The sequence below is a fragment of the Molothrus ater genome, chromosome 7, assembly GCF_012460135.2.
Source record: "Molothrus ater isolate BHLD 08-10-18 breed brown headed cowbird chromosome 7, BPBGC_Mater_1.1, whole genome shotgun sequence".
Lineage (NCBI taxonomy): Eukaryota > Metazoa > Chordata > Aves > Passeriformes > Icteridae > Molothrus > Molothrus ater.
The window spans coordinates 22,735,008-22,741,309 of NC_050484.2; positions in this window are offsets into that span (position 1 = coordinate 22,735,008).

Consider the following 6,302-nt stretch of genomic DNA (forward strand, 5'->3'; position numbering starts at 1 on the left):
CAGACAGGAAATACACGGGGCATGGAGTGAGTGAACATTGGGAGAGGGCTGTGCATAGCATGGAGGAGGAGTGGGGGCAAGTGTCCCTGTGGCTTGGGGTGTGCAGGAGATGCTGGAGGTTCACAGAGATATCAGGGTGTGCACAGGGGGACTGGGGGTGCTGGCACAAGCTGTGGTTGTGCAGGAAGGCATTCCTGATGGTGTGGGGCATGTGGGTGCCTGTCAGTGTGCACAGGCGTGTGAGCGTGAATGGCACATGCTGGGCTGTGACTCTGTGTGTGGGGGCATGGAGAATGGCCATGCACATGCCATGTGCCAGCCCCCTTTTGGGCTCCCCCAACCCAGTGCCAGGAGAGCAGTGCTGCAGGGCCAGTGCCTGTGGAGAAGTTGTGGGTGTGGTTCTGCCTTCCCTCAACAGGGCCACCAAGCACTCCCAGCCTCAGTCCACGAGCTCTCCCAGGTTGGACATCCAATTTTTGCCCACCTCCTTGGAGCCATTAGTTTAGTTCTTGGGCACCCCTTACCTTCGTGGAGTCCCAGTGGGCAGGGTATCTTTCACCTGGGAATTGTGCAGTAGCCTTGCAGGCTATCCCTGTATCTCCCTGCTGGGTCCTTGGGGACAGGAGGGTGACCTAGAAAAGCCCAGGCTCACTGGGCTCACAGCAAATGTGATCTGCCCCAATGCAGCCTGTCCCCAGTCATGGAGATGCTTGGTATCCCCTTAGTTTGGGTGCCCATTCTGGGGCTAGGGCCCTCAGCTTGGGTGCTGGGGATGGGGGTGGCAGGCAGTACCCTTGCAGGCCCCCCACTATCCCCAGCCACCACAGCCCACCCCAGGCTGGTGTTTGGGCCATAAACAGCTGCCTGGCAGGTGCCAAACCACTCTCCACCAGGCAGGCACTGGGTATCTCCCCATCAGCACAGTAGCACCGACAGAGGCCACCTTCTCTGCTCATGTGATGGTTCCTGTTTGCACCAGAGAGGAAAATGCACTTCCTTTGGGACATGACTTGCAATCTGGGGGTGAGCCCTGAGACTATGCTGGTTCCCCTGGGTGCAGAAGTGTGGCATCACCATTGAGGTTTCTTCAGCAGTCCTGAGGTTGCTGGCTGTTCTCCTGGCCTCGGCAGCTCTGCTCCTGAGTGGGCTTAGCCTGTGTGCAGGTATGGACACTGATACAGAGCCAGCATCTGCCCTCCAACATCCTTGCCCACACAGTTTAGCAAGAGGTGAGGGTGCAGAACCTTCTATCCCTCAGGCAAGGGTCTGAGAATAGAGAAGTTCCTGGCACAGCATCACCCAGCACTCATCACTTCCTCTGTAGCTGCTGCCCTCCTGGATCCCCCAGCACCCAGCCAGTGATGTGCAGTGTCCCACAGGAGTTTGGGAATGGTGTCAGGACACCCTTTAGCCACCTGCACACCAAAGGAGGCAGAGCTGCAGACTGGTGATGAGAGGTGTGGTGTCAGGGTTGGGCAGAACACACCAGCAGATTTGTGGACATGACACACAATGGTCCCTAACATAGAAGCCATTGCTCCTACCCTCTGCACTTCCTCTCACATAAGATCTGGCTCCTGTCTTGAGTTCCCCTTTACATCCTGGAACAGACTGAGCCCCCACTTAGCAGGCAGAGATAGGGCAGAGGAACAGCCTCCAGTTTCAGGCAGCTTCCTGGTTCAGGTGTCCTCAGCAGGTCCTAAGCATCCCTTTCTTTCTCAGGCCACTCCAGGGATTACACCCAGGCTTGTGCTGTCCTGGACCCACCAGAGATCCCCTGGTGAAAGTGGGACACCTTCCCACCGGAAGCTCCTTCCCTGTGGAAAGGGACCCTTCCTTCCAGGCTTCAGGAGCACAGATGTTTGTATGTTTGTTAGGATCCTGTGCACAAAATAAATGCCAAGGCAAATCAGAGAAGCACTTTCATCCTTTCACAATCACTTCCAAGAGCAGGTGTCTCACTCGCTCGCTCCTGCTGACCTGGGGAGGAGAACAGCTGCTGTGTCCCGGTGCTCACAGCGAGGGCAGGCAGGGGGGACCTGTTTCCTCATGTCCCACCAACGTCCTGGGGCTCAAGAGGAGCCAGGTGAGCCTTTTGCTCCACCCTTTCCTCTGCATCACACCAGCAAAGCCCTCAAGCACAAGACTAAGCACCTGTTGTGGCCTGGGGAACTTGGGGGCTAAGGACAGGACCTGGCCCTGCTGAGCAGGGATGGGTGTAGGCAGGGATGTGAGGCTGATGGAGGGTGCTTTGGTCCTGATGGGACCATCAAAGCTCAGGGCAAAAAGCTGAGATTTCTGAGAGCACTGCATCTGTTCTTGTCACTACTATAGACCCCCAGCTGGGAACACAGCATCAGTGGGTCATGGGACCTGTCACCTCCAAGCTTCTGTCCCATCTCCAGCACTGTTCAGCAGCCCCACACTCTGCAGAGACCAGGAAGGGATGTGGGATGCTGTCAGAGCCGGAATGAAGGTGGTTGCTCCCCAGAGCCAGCATACAAAAGGTGATGGGGAAGTACCTGGTGCAGTGCACTTTGGAATACCCCTTGGAGCTCCCCTGCCCAGGCCAGAGCACTCAGACAGGTCCCTTCTTTCAGCAGGTTACATGATGCCCCCAGGATGTGCTTTGTGCAGGGGGCTGGGGAAGCATCCATACCTCTTCCTCTCCATCCTCCCTTCCTTCCACCCTTCTGTCTCTCTGTCTCTGCATCCCTCTTGCCATCCCTCCATCTCTTACACTGCACATCCTCCTGCCCAGCCCTCAGGCTGCCTGCACTTTGCCTGCTTTGTTTCCCTTCCCTGTGCAGGAGCAGGTCCTGCCAGCACCCCACACCCCTGGGAGAATGGAGCTGGCTCTCCTGTTGTCATCTCCGTCTGAAATCCTTTCCAGCACCTCAGCACTCAGCCCATAACTTGCTGGCTCTTGGCTCTGTTCCCCCCTTTCCTCCTGGCATATGCCCTCCTCCAGCCCCTTCTGCCTTGTGATAAGTAACTTCCTAGGCCTATGTCCTGGACAGTCATGCAGCTTCTCTGAGGTTCTGCATGTCCAAGGATGACCCACTAGAAATCCATGGCAGGAAAGTGAAGGGGTTGAGACCTCTGTGCATATCACACTGCTCCTACTTGTTCTTATAGACTGGCTATGGGCCCACAGATGTGACCAGAAAGTAGCACAGGGAGAGAACAGCCTGCTCTGGACAAGCACAATCCTGGCCATGCTGCAGCCTTGGAGGGTCTGATGGCCTCTGGGACCACCAGGGCCAGCCAGTCTGTGTGTGCAGGTGTGGCAAGATGAGGCAGCTCTGATGACGCAGAGTGGGGCTGAAAGTGTGCAGGGGGAAGCTCTGGGGAATCTTAAAGTGAGGGTAAGCTTGGACAAGGAGAAGGAGGAGGAAGGGGAGGCCTGCTGGGAGCCCATGCAGCCATCCACTTACCCAGCTTTTGACATCCTGAAGCACAGCTCTCCTCGTGGGACCGGAGCGACAGCTACGTGAGTCAGAGCTGGGTGTGGGGTCGGGGTGACCCTGCCTTTTGTGGCAGCATTAGTCACCATGCCAAACTTCCCCAGCCCAGCAGCCCTGGAGCCCCCAGCATCACTGCCTTGTGGCTGGCTCATACCCCACACAGCCTGCCCGAGTGTGCTTGCTGTGACTCAGGACCAAGCACGGCCACTGGTCTGGCCTGGCCAGTCCTGCCAGCTGCCTGGGGCACTGGGGCAGGGCCAGCACCAGCACTCAGCCACGCTGCCTCAGTCAGGCTGGAAAGGCAGGGCCTGGCTGCCTCTGGCCATCCCTGGAGCATCCTTGCAGTGAGGCAGATCTTGCCTCTTCATCTTCCTCCCAGCAGCTGGCAGAGGGTGCCTCGATCCCAGCAAGGCCCTCTTCCTAGAGGGTGCAAGGAAGGGGCTGAAGCCTGCTGTGGACACCATCCCATGGGGCTGGAGCAAGCCCCCTGCATGCTGCCTCCCACACACCACAGGGACTTGCTGTGCAGGGACACCCCATGGCAGAGCTGGCATGACCACCATGAGGGATCCCAACCCTTGCATTGCCTTTGGCAGGGAGAGTATGTCCCCAAAAGGACCAGGCTGCTGGCTGAGGCAGCAGGGAGGTGGCTGGGTAGGACTGCCCAAGCACATCTCTGCAGGGCTGCTCCAGGTGCCTCCTGTGGGGTGGGGGGCACAGCCACAAGGACAGCTGGGAGGTGATGGTCCCCATGTGGAGTGATCAGGGCATGAAGCCACCTCTGCAATCACTTTTCCTGCAGCTCTGCCTTGCAGGGGTATGCATAGTCAGATCCCCCTCCCTAGAGATGGAGGATGGCTGCTGCCTTTGTTACAGCATAAGTAATGAGGCCATGGAGTGGAAGATGCTTGGGTAAGGTGAGATGTTGGCCATCAGAAACAGGATCCAGGAGTGAGGGAGCTTCTGCTCTGCCCTTCTTCTGGGGTGGGGGATCTAAGGGGTGCCCTGGTGTCAGGCGCTCCCTGACAGCCTCCAGAGCCCACTGCCCTCACAAACACTGCTTAGCATGTGCCAGGCCAGCACAGCCAGTCCCACGATGCTGGGGTTGTGTGGACAGAGAAGGGCACAGACACCAGTGTTGGAGAGGGTCCAAGAGGAAGAGGAAGGACACAGACCCCTCATGTTCATAGGCAGTGTCTCCAAAGAGCATGTCTGGGGTCCTTGTGCAGCCCATCTCCTGTCCCTCGAGAGATCACACTCCTCTCTGCACTCTGCTTTAGGTCCCAAAATATTCCCTTGCTTGAGTGCTGGGAGATGCTGCAGCAGAGCTGGCCTGGACAGCCCCCAGTACCCATGTGCCCCACTCCAGAGGCAGCCACTGCACACACCAGAGTCCCAGAAATGGGGCAGGGCCAGGAGGAGCTGGGCTGGCTCAGCAGAACCCTTATGATGGGCAGGGATGAGCCAGGCCCTCCTGGGCAACTTGGGGTTGATGTGTCCTCCTCATGGCTGCCCGGGTGACATCTGTCACTGGAAATGGAGTGAGGGCAGAGCAGGACAGTTACAGGCAGATCCCTGGAGGGAGCAGCAGAGCCTGGAGAAGGAGAGTCAGAGGCCTCCTGGGAGAGCAAGGCTGGGCAGGCAGGAGCCCTGGCCAGGACCCAGCTCTGCTGCTGGCCAGGCAGCCCCTGCTCAGCCACGAGCAGTGAGCAGGCAGCACAACCACAGGAAAAGGGTTTGACACAGTTGTTGGGTGCCACTGTCCAAGCCTGACCACTCAGCTTAGCTAGTATCCAGGTATCTTGGCCTCCCCCTCTTAGGACCTATTTGCATTACTGCAAACTTTCCTAAAGTACTTCTTTTTTGGGAGCAAAAATATTCTATTTTTGGTCTCAGTCCAGAGAGATTTTCCTTTTCAAACTTGATTGAATTAATCTGTCCAGCTGTTTTCAACTTGAGAAATTGAAGGAAAAACTGCATTCTTCCCATTTGGAAAGAAAATGTGAAAACAAAACAAAACAAAAACCAAAGTCATTAACATTACAGGGGTCTGGGATTCTCTCTCTCTCTCTCTTTTTTTTTTTTTTTTTGATCCAATTATTATAAACTTCCTCTTTTTCCCTTGGGAAGATCTTTCAAGTTTTGTAATGTAAACTGTTCAGTAGCAGGGATCTGGGCTACACACGCACATCTACAACTACACCCCCGGGCTCTCCAGCTCCTTATTGCACCCACACAGCCACCCTTGTACACTCCTGGCTTTCACCAGCTCCCCCAGAACAGAGTCCTGCTTGACCACTGCCCACAGGAGCACAGGGATGGGAATCAGGGGGTTGTACACACTCACACACACACACTCCTGTGCCCCTTGTCCCATGCACACCCATACATACACACCCCCCACAAATGTCCACCCCAAGCACAGCCACTTGCACAACCCAATGAACCTCCACGAGCCCCCATGCACAGCCACATTCACAGAGCCACAGAATCATTTCAGTGGGAAAAGACCTCTCAGATCATCGAGTCCAACTGTCAACATCAAACTGCCATGTTCACCACTAAACCCTATACCTGCTCCCCTGTTCCCCGTGCATGTATCCATCCCATCCCACCCTACTCCCACTCCCACATTTCCTGTGCATCTCTCCAGCCCATCCCACTCCACTCCCACTCCCACGTTCCCCATGCATCCTTCCATCCCACCCCATCCCATTCCCACTCCCATGTTCCCCATGCATCCTTCCATTCCACCCCATTCCCACTCCTTCCATTCCACCCCATCCCACCCCATCCCATCCCATCCCATCCCATCCCATCCCATCCCATCCCATC